Source organism: Giraffa tippelskirchi, chromosome 10, assembly GCF_054371585.1.
Source record: "Giraffa tippelskirchi isolate mGirTip1 chromosome 10, T2T-mGirTip1v1.2.pri, whole genome shotgun sequence".
Lineage (NCBI taxonomy): Eukaryota > Metazoa > Chordata > Mammalia > Artiodactyla > Giraffidae > Giraffa > Giraffa tippelskirchi.
The window spans coordinates 139,303,478-139,320,314 of record NC_137284.1 but is presented as its reverse complement, the minus strand read 5'-3'; positions in this window follow the sequence as shown (position 1 = coordinate 139,320,314).

Below are 16,837 nucleotides of genomic sequence, written 5' to 3'. Positions count from 1 at the left end.
ACCCAGGAAGACACTGGCTCAATGGCTCCTACTGGGGCTGTGCGACTGGCCACGTCCAGGAGAGGGGCCAGCTTGCAGAGCGGGAACAGGCAGCCCAGAAAATGAGAGGAGGAAGGAGAGCAGAGAGAGGGTGGTCCCCAGGCCCCCAGAAGAGTAACTGTAACAACAACTCCATGTAGACATCCTTCACGGGACCCAGAGGGACTCACGTACATGGATAACCACCTCGAATCTGAGCAACCCAAAGGGCAAGACAGGGCAGGGTGGGTTTCCTTCCACTTTGCAGATGAGAAAGGAGGAGGCCCAAGGGGTTGCAACTCACCCACATCACACAGCCAGATGTGAAATGGGACCCCCAACACGGGGTCTGCCTTCCTGGCCCAGGGCTCTGACAGATCATTTAAACAAGTGTTTTGGGGCCCCTCTGAGAGGTCCCAAACATCTGCGATCACAAGGTCCCATCTTGACAAAAGCGCACGCCCCCACACCACCAAGGCCTGGCTTGTCACCTGGCTACAGCCAGGCATGGTCTAGGAGAGACCCAGATCTGGCCATGGTCTGAGTTCTCTGTAAAAGGCTGACAAGCACCTTCAGTAGGGATGAGCAAAGATCTGAGAACACAGAAGCATCTCAGAGCACGGAGACCGCCTCTCCTCCCAGCATAGCAGGTGGACAGCCCATGGGATGCAGACATCCCGGGCTAGTGTCTGCAAGGCTGGAGTGCGAATGGTTTGCTTACTGGACATCACAATCCTATAGCAAGTGACTAGCATGGCCATCCCTAGGGAGGAGCCAAGGTCCTTAGGTAAAAGTAGCCAGAGGCTCTGGGCTCTCCGCCAGCCCACATCCTTTCGGTTTGGGAACCTTCTTGTCTTCTCCCTGGGGGACAGAGCATCCCCTGATCAGTGTCCCCAACCTCTATCCACACTCTCCCCATCCTCCCTGCTTCCTGGTCTCCTGCCTGAGCCCCCTGCCCAGCACTGCCCTCCACCTCCTCCTGCACCACCCCCGGCTCTGACCAGGCCAGGGTCAGGGGCAGGGCTGGCCTTTCCAAGCAGGATTAAACTGATTGGAAAGAAACAAATGCATCCTTCATCATCCCTGCTATTCTGAGTAGGCCACAAGCAATGGCAAAATGCGTCCCACGGTCTGGTCGGAGGAGCAGGTGACAAATGGGCGACTTGCTCGTCCTCTTTTTTTTTAGTGCTCAGAGAGGAGAGGAGGAATATTTATTAGTGAGGAAATGGGACTTGGAGCCTATGAACGCCCACACATACGTCTGCTCTCAAGGAAGAAGGAAGACAAGTTGAGGAATTCAGGACCCTCGTGAGCTATGGAGTGGTCTCTCCTGGGCACCCAAGCAGGGGCTGCAATCAGATGCTCCCATCAGCTAGAAAGAGGGGTTGCCCGGCAGAAAACGTAGCCCAGCCCCCAGAAGCAGCAACTCTGGGGCTCGTTTCCAGCCCTACGAGCCTGGCCTACACCTATCATCCCTGACCCCTCCCTGCCAACCTGGGCCAGGTGAGCTTACGTGCATGTGTGCATGTGCTGAGTTGCTTCAGTCGTGTCTGACTCTATGTGACCCTATGGACTGTAGCCTGCCAGGCTTCTCTGCCCAGGGGATTCTCCAGGCAAGAATACTGGAGTGGGTTGCCATGCCCTCCTCCAGGGGATCTTCCCCACCCAGGGATCGTCAGCCTGCAAATGTGCCAAGCCAGCTCCAGAAATGCTTCCTGCAGAAGGTGCCACCTCCGTGGGACTCTGGGCTCTTTAGCTCCTGCCCTCCGGACATCCGCAGTCTCAGGTCGCACCTGGGCAGCAGTCTAGGTCTCATCCACTTCCCCACCCCACCCTGTCCCTTAAGGAGCCGGCGCTCACTGCCCACGCCTTCCTCAGGGACTGGCTTCCAACAGCTAAGACAGCACTTGGCCCCAGACAGCCAGAGGGATGGATGAGACTCCATCCTTGTCCTCACAGAACCTTCACGCCTGAAACAGATGATTGGTGACAAAAAGCCACATAGCTGTGGCACTTCACCCTTCAGAAGAGTGTTTATGCAATCATTTCATTTCAGATGCCTAAGGGAGCTGGTTTTCAAGTCTGTGCTTCTCGGAAGTGACAACTGAGTCTCAGATTGATGAGGGGGAGGTCCCAATCAGAGCCTGACCCCGGGACTTCGGCTCAAAGCTCTCCCACTTGACTGCCCACAACTGGACGCCAGGAGAGGGTCCTCTTGCCATTTGCAGGGGCGGGAGAGGGTTTGATTGATGCCATGATGGAGACATGTTGAGGTTCTGAGATCTGAGGTGTGGAGCTTGGAATGTGGGACTCTCCACCCACACTCGCCTCACTCACCAACCAGATGTCCTTCCACTGGAACAACCCAGGCTAGGGAGAGCAGACAGATCATCCCTGTTTCTGAACCATGGGCTAGAAGATGATGGACAGGTGAGGAGGCTCAAACCAGCAGTTCAGAACCTGGGGCTCGCTAGCGCTGCCTGGGGTCACCTTTTAGATGAACCCTCTGCATGGGTGACCCCGTGTCACAGCATTTCCCAGGCTCTGTATAGCCCAGGGGCTGAGAAATGCCTGTCTAGACAGTGTCTCTGAAAGAAGACTTGGCCAAAGACTTTTCCTCCCCATCCTTTCTCCTGATCTCCCAGCCCCACCAGCCAAGGCCAAGGACCTTCCGGAAGCTCTACAGCCCTCACTGTCCGAGCCTCATGCGTGGGCCTCTCCTGCCCTCTGGTGGACAAGCTGCAGCAGTGCAACCACATCACTGTGCAACCCAAATGCAGAAATCCCCTTTCCTCCCATCACCCCGCCAGTCTTCGCTCTTCTCCCACAGGATGCTGTACCTGGACCTTATGCCAGGGCCAGACTGATGGGGAGGGAGGCTTTCTTTCTATTCCCTCATTTCTATTCCCTATTCCTCCTCCTGCAAACGAGGACCCTTCCTTTCTAACCCTGGCACTCAGGGATTGCCTCCTTCCACAGGGCTGGCACCCTATGATATGGGTGGGCTTTCCCTGCACTGTGACCCTGTCTCTCCAGGTCTCCCTGCCTGGATCTCATCTCTTCCTTCTGCCTGCCAATCTGACCTCCTCGCCCACAAAAGGCATTGACCTCCAGTAAGAGCTGAGCTGGCCCCCAGATGAAGTCCAGCTGTGAGCACCAGCTCCAAGGCTCTGGGATGCCTGTTTCTGAGCCTCTGCTCCTCTGGGTCTGCATGACTTGCTTCTTGGTCCTGATTCAACCCACTTCAGTTTAACTGACATGGACCCCTGCTTTTAGCGGGCATCTTGCTGGGAGCAGTGGAGACCACGGAGTTCAGTCTGCCAGCGAAGGTGAATGTGGGTAAAAGCCATCATAGTAGAGAATACGGGGTGATGAACCTTACAAAGACAGTGAACCAGGTGCCCCTGGAGGGGGGCTCTGTGGGGAGAGGATCAGAGTCACAAGCTGATGAGTGATCAGTGTCACCCAAGGGGAGAGGGGCAGGGAGGCTACTGTAATGACTGACATCTACTGAACACCACCTTTACCTATGTTATCTACCCTTGTCCTCCAGTTAAATTATTATCCAAATTGTACAGATGACAGCGCCTCAGAGCTAGAAGAGCTAGCCCTGGTCCCACAGCTACAGAATTATCCGACTCTGCTCTCATTTTCCTTGCACCATATTCTGTTGTTTTTCCAGCAAAAGGCAGGGCCCAAGCAAACAAGTGAAGCCTTGAGGCTCACCCAGAAATGAGCATGTTCCCAGAGAGGTGGACACAGAGTTGAGTGGTTTTGCAGTAGTCAGGGTTGCCAAGACCTTCACCCTCAGAGTTTTGTGAACAGTGGGAAGAGGGCAAGATGAGGAGTGGGTGACCAGCTGTCTCTCAACAACCCTTCTCTTCTTTCACCAATTGAACCCTGAGTTTATCACTTAGTTTTTGGTCCCCCTAAATAAAAACTACATTTCCTGGCTCTCCTTGCTGACAGGTGGGACCATATGGCTAGGGAGATGTGAGAAGAACCTGTGCAAACTTCTGGGTGATGCTTTTCAAGGAGGGAGTATGCCTTCCCTTCTGCTTGCATTTCTTCAGCTGACTGGCCTGCAGCTGAGCTGCTGTGGTACCTGGTGTCCCACCAACAAGGGCAACATCACAGAACCAGCAGAGTGAGGGCCCAGAAGACGCTGTGTGCCAGGCACCACAGAGCTTCTGTGCTGACACGGCAATCCCCGGTGAAAGAGAGATGAACTTCTCGGGTGCTCCAGCCATTGTTACTTATGGTCCCTCTATTGTGGGGTCTGGCAGGGTCTCAGCCAGAGAGGATGAAGTTGAATGTGAGTGTGAAGAGGGGTGGTGGTGGTGGGTCCTAGAAGCATCCTGCAGGTAAAGTCCAACAGGATTGGTATCTGATTGGATGTGGGATGTGATGGAAATTCCTTGGTGGTCCAGCGGTTAAGATGCCACACTTCCAGTGCAAAGGGGTGAGGGTTCAGTCCCTAGTTGGGGAACTAAGATCCTGCATGCTGTGCAGCCAAAGAAAAGAATGTGGGGTGTGAGGATGGAGGACCAGCCTGGCATTAAATTGGCTACAGAAAGGAGGTATCTGACACAGGCTGTCCCTTTCTGTTTCTGTCATTTCATTTCTGCATCTAACTTCCTCCTCAGACATCTCTTCTTCAGGACCTCTCCTCTCCCTGGATCCAAAATCACCTTGCCACGACTTCTCCTGCTATATCCCTCACATGTGCTTCTCTTTTTGCTGGAACACCTCCTCCAGCCCACACCACCTTTGCCCCACACCACCTTTGCCTGACTAACTCATAGCATCTGTTATTGACTCAATGCAAATATGCCTCCCCCGGGGAAGCTTCTCTGATTTCCCTGAACCGCATAAGGTTCCCGTCCTCTGCACTTTCACACCGTCCAGCACTCCCTTCTGTGTCACCGTGGACTTGTCTGTGCTGGAAGCATTTGCTTCGTGGTCCATGTCGCTCACGTCACCAGGAGCTCCTTGGGAACAGAGACCATAAGCATCTTTGGATTCCTATTCCTTGGTACAGTGTGCCTTGTGATGGGGTTTCAAGAAATGTCACTCTGCAGGATTTCCCTTTATCCTTGTTTCCCAAAATCACCCTCCAGCTTCCCCCTACCATCGCCCTCTGCAGGTTCCATTGTCTGGATTCCAGCCCTTAAATGCATCAAAAACAAAAATAAGCCAGCGATGTCAGGCAGTCTTCTGCAGCCACCCCTCCCCACGCTCTGACTGAGAAGTGCCATTATCAAAAGGTAACAGGTTTCTTCTATATTCTTACTCCCCATTTGGGGCAGGAAAAAAAAAAAAATGAAGCGAGCTTTCTCAAGGATGTTTAACTTGAAATGTTCTGTGCCTTAAAATTTAGGTCTCCATTTCAGAAGTGATTCAGCCTCAGATGAAAGGGAAAGTTATGAAACACCACGCACGTCAAATCTCCATGTACCTTTTCCTCCTAATGCAGCAAAATGATACCTTTATCGCCGTTCAATCAAAGGCTCACCGAGGGAGATGGGGCTGTGGCAGTCATCATCGGATGTTTCCGGCAACCCCTCACACCAATCTATTGCACAGCATCACCATTATAAACCCATGAAAGGCTTCCTCAATTTCACTCCCCGTCATCATCAGCCACAACAGATATTTATTGACTGCCTGTTATACTCAGGACACTCTGCCAGGTGCGGGGAAGGAAAAGTTGAGGAGAGATTCCCGGGGGATTGTGAAAAGGGGCACATCTGAACCTTAGAAGTAAGTTATTTGCCTCTGAAATGAGTCTCGAGAGAAAGGAGACAAACGCCGTGGCTTCGATAAAGAAAAATGGTCCAGACCAATGGGCACTGTCAGACTGCTCTGCGTGCAATTTTGGCCAAGTGCAGAAAAATGATGCCACCATAATTATTCAACTGCACAGTACCCAGGTCGATACGCTACATCCGTATCCCACCCCCGACAGCCTCCCGCTTCTCCCCCAGCACCGCCAGTACGAGCCAGCGGGCAACGTGTTTCTGCGATCCTGTGCCCCCCACTTGGTCATGAAAATGTGAAGATTGAACGTACCACTGTTTTGAAGTCAAGAAGATCTACCCTCCTGAAAAGGGCTGTCTATCTCCAAAATCAGTCGCACGGAGAAGTAAAACAAACGCAACGCTTTTACGGAGAAAAGACAGAACTCTATAGACCCCAAATCTCCACATGCCTTTTTTAATGAGCACGAGAAAATGACGGGAACATCATGGTTCTACAAATGCTCTCTGAGTCACTCAGCAATGCGAAGCCTTTATCCGTTTTTTTCTGAGCATTTCTTTAAATCTCTTTCCACCTTCTAATCACTGAGCATCATTACTAGCAAAATATTAAAATTTACATGTTACTCATTTGTGCAAGAAAATTTAAAGGAAAATTGTTCAATATTTTGAATCGGGGGAGTTCATATATTTGACACACACCATTTCTATGTCAGGGCTTCCTAGGTGGCACAGCGGTAAAGAATCCACCTGCCAGTGCAAGAGAAGCAAGAGACACGAGTTCAATCCCTGGGTCGGGAAGATGCCCTGGAGGAGGAAATGGCAACCGACTCCAGTATTTTGCTGGGAGAATCCCATGGACAGAGGAGCCTGGTGGGCTACGGACTGTAGGGTCACAAAGAGTCTGACACGACTGAACACACATGCACACATTTCTGTATCAAGTCTCTGTGCACTAGAGGAAGTAAGCCTCTGTCCCCATTTAGAATGAAGAGCCTAAAAGAAACAAAAAAACAATCTCATCACCCTTAAGGAGGAGAAGGTGGAGCCCAGGAAGGCGCAGAGCCATCCCAGTCACAATACCGTGACCCCAAGACCCCACTCTGGGTTTCCTGGGCACCAAGCCAGCTGGAAATGCCCCTCCCCCTACTTCTCCCAGTGCAAAGTGCTGCAGCCAAGCCCACTTCTCATGGGAATAGTGGCTATCCTCCTCGCTCCCTCCACCCCTTGCAGAGGGGCTGCCACTCCCCAGGGGTCCCAGGTCTCCAGGGACTGAGCAGCTGGTGCTCCCAGAAAGCTCTCAGTCACAGCTGGAGCAGGAAACCTGGACCCCCTGTGTCAGGCAGTAAGGGCTCCCTTGCCTACTATCGGGTCACTCTCACCCTTGCCTCTGAAATAAGACAGACCCTGGCCGTCAGAATGCAAACCCCGTTGCGCACGCAGCAAAGCCCACCCTGCCATGGCTCTTTAGGGGGGATGATGGGAGGATAGTGTAGACTGTGCTTTGTCCACTCCCTTTTTCCACCCCCGCTCCCAGAGAAGTCTAGCTTGTAACATACACTGTGGGATGGGTACCACTCTTGTGGTGTAACAGATGGGTGGGCTCCCAGAGGGGACCTCTCTGTGTGACCATGGTGATACTCACAGGGCCACTATGGCATGCCGAACCAGTTGGCAGCAATAGATGGGAAGAAAACCCACCACCCATCTCCCATCTCCCAATCTGCTATCTTGCTACCACTTACTTCACAATACTTCTGCGTAGCTGGTAACACATACATTCCTGAGGGTTCTCCAGAGAACCAGAACCTATGGGAGATATATACATACATAGAAAGAGATAGAGGTAGAAAGAGATTCATCACAAGGAGTAGGCCCACACAATTATGGAGGCTAGGAAGCCCCAAGATCTGCAGGCAAACTGGATATCTAGCAGGTCCCACAGTGTAAGTTCCAGTCAAAAGCCAGCCACCTCAAAACCCAAGAGGAGCCCACTTTTCAGTTTCAATCTGAAGGCAGGGAAAAAAAATCAATGTCTCAGTTCAAATAGACAGAAGTTCCCTCTTAGCCTTTTTTGTTCCACTGAGATCTTCAGCAGATTGGATGAGACCCACCCACCACAAGGAGGGCAATCTGCTTTACTCAGTACTAATCCAGATACTGATCTCATCCAGAAACACCCTTCCCAGGTGGTGCTAGTGGTAAAGAATCCACCTACCAATGCAGGAGATGTAAGAGACACAGGTTTGATCCCTGGGTCAAGAAGATGCCCTGAGAAGGGCATGGCAACCCACTCCAGTATTCTTACCTGGAGAATCCCATGGACAGAGGAGCCTGGAAGGGGGCTATAGTCCACAGGGTCACAAAGAATTGGACATGACTGAAGCAACTGAGCATGCATGGATACACTCAGATGTAACGTTCAACCAATTATCTGGACACCCTATGGCCCAGTCCAGTTGACACATAAAATTAACCCCCACAGTAAGATATAGTACAGTCATCCATGGATAGCCCAGGGGAGGTTATTTAACATTTGAAGTTCTTTAATGGAGATACACAGGCTTCCCCGGTGGCTCAAGAGTAAAAAAAAAAAAAAAAAAAAAATCTGCCTGCCGTGCAGGAGATGCAGGAGACACAGGTTCGATCCCTGGGTTGGGAAGATCCATGGAGGAGGACATGGCAACCCACTCCGGTATTTTTGCCTGGAGAATCCCAAGGACAGAGGAGCCTGGCAGGCTACAGTCCATAGGGTCACGAAGAGTTGGACATGACTTAAGCAATTGAGCACACACGCAACCTGATGGGATTACACAGGCAGGCAGTTTGAAATACTCTCATGAACATCCCACACCCAATAACTACTGACAAGCATTCCAGCCAACTTAATCTCTGATCCACACTAAACACTTTGTTTAATTAGTAGAATGCTGCTGCTGCTACTGCTGCTGCTGCTAAGTCATTTCAGTCGTGTCTGACTCTATGCGACCCCATAGATGGCAGCCCACCAGGCTCCCCCGTCCCTGGGATTCTCCAGGCAAGAACACTGGAGTGGGTTGCCATTTCCTTCTCCAGTGCATGAAAGTGAAAAGTGAAAGTGAAGTTGCTCAGTCATGTCCGGCTCTTAGCGACCCCATGGACTGCAGCCTACCAGGCTCCTCTGTCCATGGGATTTTCCAGGCAAGAGTACTGGAGTGGGTTGCCATTGCCTTCTCCAAATTAGTAGAATGAATGTTCAAAAATATGCTTCTTGCTTAACTGAATGCTGTTCAAAATGCATGGATTGGCTAAAAGACCTCACGGGCATTCTCAGCCGTGTGTCAGTGGAGTAGAATAATCCACCGAGCCCAGTAGCCCATGCCTTTCAAAGTAGCTCCCAGGCCTTGGGATTCCATCAGCGCTTCTGGAGGTCTGTCATCTGGTCCCAGCGAGACAGTTAGCTGAATGCTCTGCTCAAGCGTTTCTTCATCCATCCCAAGTATGTAAACTGCACAGAAGAAAGCCCAAGGCACAGGGAGCTGGGACATCATGGAACTTACAAAACTAGGTATAGTAGGGGTGCAGGGAGGCATATCCTTCACCTATCTGTAAACAATAGAAGGGATTGCTATCCACCAAAAAGAACTTAAAATAGCAATGACCTAATTGGCTTGGATGTCTGCAACACTATTCATTCACTGCTTTTTCTCCTAAACCACCCTGTTCACCTTCCACTATCATTGCTGTGCTCTCCTCCTTAATGAACAGAATCAGGATTCAAAACCACCTTGACAAGCTAGAATATGGACTGTGGTTCACAAGACAAAATTTCACCTAGGTAAATATAAAGTCCCATGTTGAAGGTTACATACTGTCTGCTGCCAAATTGTAGGATGGGTTGGAAAATGGAGTTTGCAGCAGACTTGCATCATTATCTGTGAATGGCGACTTAATAGAAATTTATCGAGTCAACAGTGAAGACACTCAGGGAAAAGCATTAAATGTTTCGATGACATCTAAAGATCTGGGGAAAGAGCAATTTCACAGCACTCTGCCCTAGTCAGACCACATCTGGAATTGGCGATAAAATCTGGGTACCATATTTTTGAAGTCATTTTGACAAATGAGAATACATCCAGAGGAGAGTGACCAGGAAAATAAGGAGTCTTAACATTATAAATTTCATTTAGTCAAAGAATTCATGAGATTTATCTTGGAGAAGAGACAACAAAGGGAAGAGGTATTTAAACATCAAATAGCTGAAGGCTTATTATGAGGAGAGTATTTTATAGATGAGGGGACGGACAACAGATGTTTACTTAAACTGAAGAAAAATTTAAGTGTCCAGCAATGGCAAGTACTGGCTATGAGATAATTGCTCCCTTATGCAGTAGGTACTATTGCCACCATCATCATCACCACCCATCCTTATCCTTACCACCATCCTTATCCTCATCATTACCAGCGTCGTCACATCCCTGTTTCACACATAAGGCATAAGGACTGAGAAAAGCCAACTAAGTTACTCCATAGCAGGTTGCTCATTAAAAAGTCATTTCCAACACTACCATTCTTTTTAATTATCCAAGAAGCAATCTCTTCTCTTTTCTCCCTGACTGGAGAGAAGAGAAGGGGAGTCAGAGGGTCACCCCGAGGCCCCACATTGCTTCTTTAATATTAGGTAGACTCTTGGGGTTCAGGCCCCAGCCTACTATTCACCATCAGACACCCTTAGCATGTTCTTTGCCCCTCGAGTCTTTAGAGCCTCACCTGTGAGATGGAACTGCCAAAAAGAAACTCTTCGTGGAGTTCTGTGCAGATTTACTGGGCTAAGGCAGTTGCCAATATGACAGTAAACACACAAGAAATGTTAGATAATTACTGTCCACCTTGAACTTGCTGAGCACCACGTGGACACAGATGTGGTTCCTATTCATAGAGCTTACAATCAAGCTACAAAGCCCTCTTCTTCCAGGAAGAAAACAAATTGAGGGTCTGGAAAACTCTCCAGGGGTTGTTCAGTCCTAGAAATCTCAAGGGGAACGGTTTTCCTTTCCCGATTCTCAACCTCCAAGCACCTTCCCCCCAAAGCTGATCAATGTGGAACCACCTGCAGCAGGAGCCTCCGCTCAGGTTCCCTTCTCCCACTTTATGAAAGAAAGGCACACTTCCTACCCACCCAAAGTGTCAATGTGCTGCTTGATGCCAGGTATGAAAATCCCTAGGGCACCAGATCAAACAGCAAGGTTGAAACATTGGACTACATGGTGAGAAAATAGTGACTTAAACATCCCTGGTGGTCTAGAGGTTATGAGCCCACCAGCCAATGCATTTGACTGGTCAGTCTCCTGACCAGGGATCGAACATGGGCCCTCGACCGTGAGAGCTCAGAGTCCTAACCACTGGACTGCCAGGGAATTCCCCTACAACTTCTTTTTAAACACTGAAACTATATCATTTTCTCTTTGAACTCATTTCTCTGTAACGCTTTAAAATAATTTTTTGATCTAATGTTTTGCTTTTATAAATATTTTAAGTTGTCTTATACTCCTCTGCAACACAAAGCAACATAAAGTTGGTCGGGACACAGGTTCGGGAAGATTCCACCTGCTACAGTGCAGTTAAGCCCATGCCCCACAACTACTGAAGCCTGAGCACCTAGAGCCCATGCTCCACAAGAGAAGCCACCGCAGTGAGAACCCTGCACACAGCAGCTGCAGGGTGGCCCCCTCTTGCAGCAACTAGAGAGGGCCCGAGGACAGTAACGAAGACCCAGCGCAGCCAGAAAGAAAGAAATTGACTCCATTCAGTTTTGCCAATCATGATTTTTTCAGTTCTTTGCTTGCTAGAAAATCAGAAGAGAAGGTAATCAAACTAAGCGATAGGTTGCGAAAAATAATTTTTACTGCTGAATTGCCATGTGACCATGTAATTTGGGCTCAAAAAGTCTTAAAAAAATTAAAGAACTGAGTAACAGGTAGAACGAAAATCCTTCTTTTCCAAATCCTCTTATTTATGTGACTAAAGTTGTTCAGTGCTCATACGATAAAAATAAAAACAAGTGAGATATACTGACTCCTGTCTCATTCAAGCAATAGCAATATTTGCCCAGGGAGACTTGGCCAGTCCCATCCACCTCCTGAAATATTTCCATATTTTTAATATTTAACTATTTATCAAATTTTGTAATGTATTTATGTTATTTTGATCCATAGCTTATTCATAATAATTGCAGAAAATAACTCAATACAGAAAAATGTTCAACACTTAAGAATTTATGATCACAAAAAATAAAATTTAACTTTATGTTGCTTTGTGTTGCTGAGAAGTATAAGATGATTTAAAATATTTATAAAGGCAAAGCATTAGATCATAAAATTATTTTAAAATGGTACAGAAAAATGAGTTCAAAGAGAAAATGATATAAAGTTTCAAACATTTAGAAAAGAATTTGTAGAGAAATTCCCTGGTGGTCTAGTGGTTAAGACTCTGTGCTCTCACTGCTGAGGGCCCAGATTCAATCCATGATTGGGGAACTAAGATCCCAAAGACCATGTTGTACAGCCAAAAAATCAAATTGTGTGTGTATTTTGAATAAATGATGGTAGGTATCAAATCTCTACCATTTTAAAAAGTGATATAACAGTTTTTAACAAACATATTTCAGATACACTGGGAGTTATATCTTTTGCAATTATTTCAACTCATTTTGAAATTGTTCATAAGAGAATTCCAAAATGTGCTTAAAAACATATCAGTTTTCAAATTTCTTTTAACTAAATGAAGCAGATAACATTCACCTGTCCCTAAAAGGCTACTGACACATTAATACAACCAATCTGGCCCTCTCTTCCCTTCTCCTCTCTTTCTTAAGAAGCATAACTCCTATTAAGTAAACAGGATGGCCTAGGAGATTCAGATTCCAGTGAGATGGGGACTAAGCTCACCTAATCTTTTCCAGAAATTCTGGGGAAATATAACCAAAAAAGTATTTTAAGTATGGTGGTGGTTTAGTCGCTAAGTTGTGTCCAACTCTTGCGACCCCATGGACAAAGGAGACTGACAGGCTATAGTCCATGGGATTCTCCAGGCAAGAATACTGGAGTGGGTTGCCATTTCCTTCTCCAGGGATTTTAAGTATAGCTGATCTCATAAGAAAAAGTAAGGGCGGATTCTCCAGTGCCAGAAATCAAGTGGGAGCCAAAATCTGTGGTTTGTGATGACATTGCTACTGCTCCCAGTTAATCTGCCCCAGTTAAGTCTGCACTGCTCATCTCAGTAACCAGGACCGTCCTCTATCCAAGCATCAGAAATGAAACTTACCTGGTACAAGGGAACCAAGATCCCTGCATAAAGCCAGAACTCTCAAAGAGATGCAACCTCAGTAAAGAGATGGATTATAAAAGTTCACTCACTAGTACAGGGAGACCTCAAGGAAACTTATCTATTCTTTCTTACTTTATTAGAATCAAGCCGAGAAGCCTCAGCTGAGAATTCTAGGCACCAGGGCTGTGACTCACAAGGGGATTTGAAATTACACTAGGGATCTATGACTCTCCAAAAAGAAAAAATAACATGAAATGGATCCGTGACCAGAGATAACCCAGGAAGTCCAGAAGGAATGTGTACTTAACCCGCAAATCAAGCCCCCCTAGCCCCAAGATAAGAGGTCACAATCCAAAATTTCAATTCCAAATTATAAGGAAACAGTCACCTTGAACAAGAACCAGCAGACAAAACAGGCAAGGGTACGAGAAACCCAAAATTTCAGGTAAAGGAAAAATTGAGAGAGACAAATCAGAATATTCAAAATAATGAGACATACACAAAATAATTAAAGGTATAAAGGCAACACACACCATTGAAAGAAGAACAAACTATTTTGGAAAAGATGCCAAAGAAATCTCAGGGCAGAGTGATGGGAAGTGCCTCTACACTGCCTGGCAACTCTTAAGGCCCCCAGTTGGACAAGACCTGCAGAGGGTCTAGAGAATGACTAACAGGCAAAGGGAAAACCAGATGGTTGCAAGCCCATCGTTCATGCTGTGTAGATGCCAGGGTGCACCAGGGCTGCCCCCAGAGTGCACCTATCACCCTGCACTTCGGAGCAAAGCCCTGCTCCATCTAATAACCCATCAGCAGTCCCCTCCTAGATTACCTCTGCTGTTTGCAGAGTTAATAAGAAAAACAGTGGCTTGTTGTTTTCCCTTGTTTTTAAGATCAGTTGTGGGGCACAGGTTTGTTGGCAGCAGAGAGAGCCACAGTGCTGAGTCAGCAAAGCCCAAGACTGAAAAGACTCCCCCGCGGTACAGAATCTGCAGAGAAAATGCAGACACACCACCTGAGACGGGATCTCAGGGCTCACCCTCTTCAACCTTTGTTTTCCTTGAGAGGAAACTGAGGCCCAGGAAGAAGCAACTCTCCCCAGGTTCTGCATCCAGTCTGTGAAAGAGCTGAAGCTCAGACTTGGGCTTTCCAGCTCCAAGGCCACAGTACAACTGGCTGAGGGCAGACCTGTGCCCATGGCCAACTTGCCCTTTCTGCTGCCTCCGTCTGGTGAGGCCCCTCCTTGACCTCTCTCAGCGCAGAGCCCTGATGCACCCCTCTTCCATCAGTGCAGACATCTAAGCAGGTAGAGAGGGTGAAATGGACAGGAGGCAAGCATCACTCTAAAGAGCAGTAAATCATATGAGAGTTGTGTGCGTGTTCTTCAGATTTGCTGTCTTGAAGGGGAAATCTGATCAACTGTACTGATGAAACTACTTCAAGTTGTATTCTGTGCATTTGCGTGTTCAGTCATGTACGCCTCTTTGTGACCCCATGGACTGTAGCCCACCAGGCTCCTCTGTCCAGGGGATTTCCCAGGCAAGAATACTGGAGTGGGTTGCCATTTCCTCCTCCAGGGGATCTTCCCAACCGAGGGATCGAACTCGCATCTCTTACACCTCCTGCACTGGGAGGCAAATTCTTTACCAACTCTGCCACCTGGGAAGCCCCAGGTTGCATTCTAGTAAAAGAATCTCTAATGGTGAAACTTCCTAGGGACAGGAAGAGACAAGAAAGAAACCTGAGCACTCCCCACCACCATCTTTCAGGCCACATTTAGGCCACCCCATCTAGCCTCTCAGCAAGCTAACTGTAATGAAAGAACCTAAGAGGGAGGACTGGAAAAGGAGGAAAGGGACAAAACAACACCTGGGAGATGAGGCAGGCTGCAGCAAGCCCACAGAAGATCTGGAAAAGAACAAGGCTAATTTAGGCTCCGAACGTGACTCGGAGCCACCAGGAGCAGCTGTTTTCCTGCTCTGTCCCCCACCTCCTCCCCTGCCTTGCCTATCATTCACTCCCCCAGGGCCCTCAAAAGCTTCTGCCCGCACCACGGGACTGCCGGCTCCCGCGTGAGAGAGCAGCTTCTCTTCCCTTGGTGACACTTCTGTGTGGGTCACTAATCATAGGTACAAACATGCAATGCAGTACTGGGAAAAAAGAGGGTAAGGCTTGTTCCCCGGGGACTGTGGTCTCAATGCGGGCTGGCCTTCCCACCTGAGGAAACAGGTAGGTCCCACCCTCTGCACATGATCCAGGGACTGTGGAGGGGACTCGAAGGAAAATGATGTGGGACTGAAGGGCGGCTGTTCCACTAACAAGAACAGATGCAAGGCTCTTGTTAGCAGCACGGGCTCTGCAGACAGACAAACCTTCTGCTCATGTGGTTTCAGGTAAATGATTCATCTCTCCAAGCCCCAGGCTTCTCATCCATAAAACAGGAATGACAACAGCTCTCCCAAAGGGGTACAGAAAAGAAAGGACAGAAAGTGAAGTTGCTCAGTCATACCCAACTCTTTGCGATCCCATGGACTGTAGCCCACCAGGCTCCTCCGTCCATGGTATTTTCCAGGCAAGAGTACTGGAGTGGGTTGCCATTGCCTTCTCCAGGGGATCTTCCTGACCCAGGGATCAAACCTGGGTCTCCCGCATTGCAGGCAGACGCTTTACCATCTGAGCTACTTGTGAGCATTAAATGAGATAATGAGGATAAAAGCAGTTCAGTGCCCTGCATGCAATAGATACCTAATAAATGTTACTTCCCTTTTCTTTCTTTCTTCTCCAGGGGCCAGGTACTAGTGAAGATTTAAAGAATAAACAAATGGTGACTGCAGAGAAAAGTTATGTTCAGAGGAGAAAGGCTGCAGACACAAATGAGGATTGGACTAGACAGGTGAAAGAAGGGACAGAAGTCAGACTGAACCAATCTCAGCCCCTTTCATTAAAGGCTGGATAAATCTGAGAAGCATAAACACAAGTGAAAAGGGCAACTTGTAGAATACACAATGCTATTTGTATACATTTTTAAACATATATAGCATTTATGGAAGTATATGTAACTGCTAAGTCAAACAAGCAGGGCTCATGGATATAATCAGAAAGCAACTTCATCATTATCTATTAATGTTTCTTTAAGTTTATTCAGTCAGGCATGTCCTTCCCCTGCCCCAGAATGAAATCTAGACAGTTCTAGTCAATAAAAAATGTCCTGCAGTCAATAAGTCATGTCTATCTTAGTGTAATCATCATGGTTCTCAACTTTATTTGGTGACCCCATTTATCAAGGATTGTCATAATAATGCCACATAATAAACCACCCCCAAGCTCAAGGACACACAGAAATAGGCATCTGTTTCTAGCTCATAAGTAGGGGTCAGTTTGCTGACTTCGGCAGGGCGTGCTCCAGACTACAAGCGCTGTTTGGGACTGTTCCATGTCTTTCACTCTTTAGGAGAGCACATTCTACCTGGGCCATGTTCTCCTGATGAGGGCAGAAACGCAAGAGGAAAGTTCTCATTGCAAGCGTACCTTTACTCACATGACATCTACTAACATTCCATTGGCAAGTCACATGACCAAACCCAATACCAGCCCAGTGGGGAAATACGCTTCACCACTGTGATCAGGTGGCAGGTGGCAGGGGGATCAAAGCCACACTCCCCAGTGCCACAATCGAGCTATCCAGTGGGGAGCAAGGCTGGCTTCTTCTCTCCTTCCCTCCTCGGTGCTTCTGCCCCTCCTCCCCCACTTTGCCA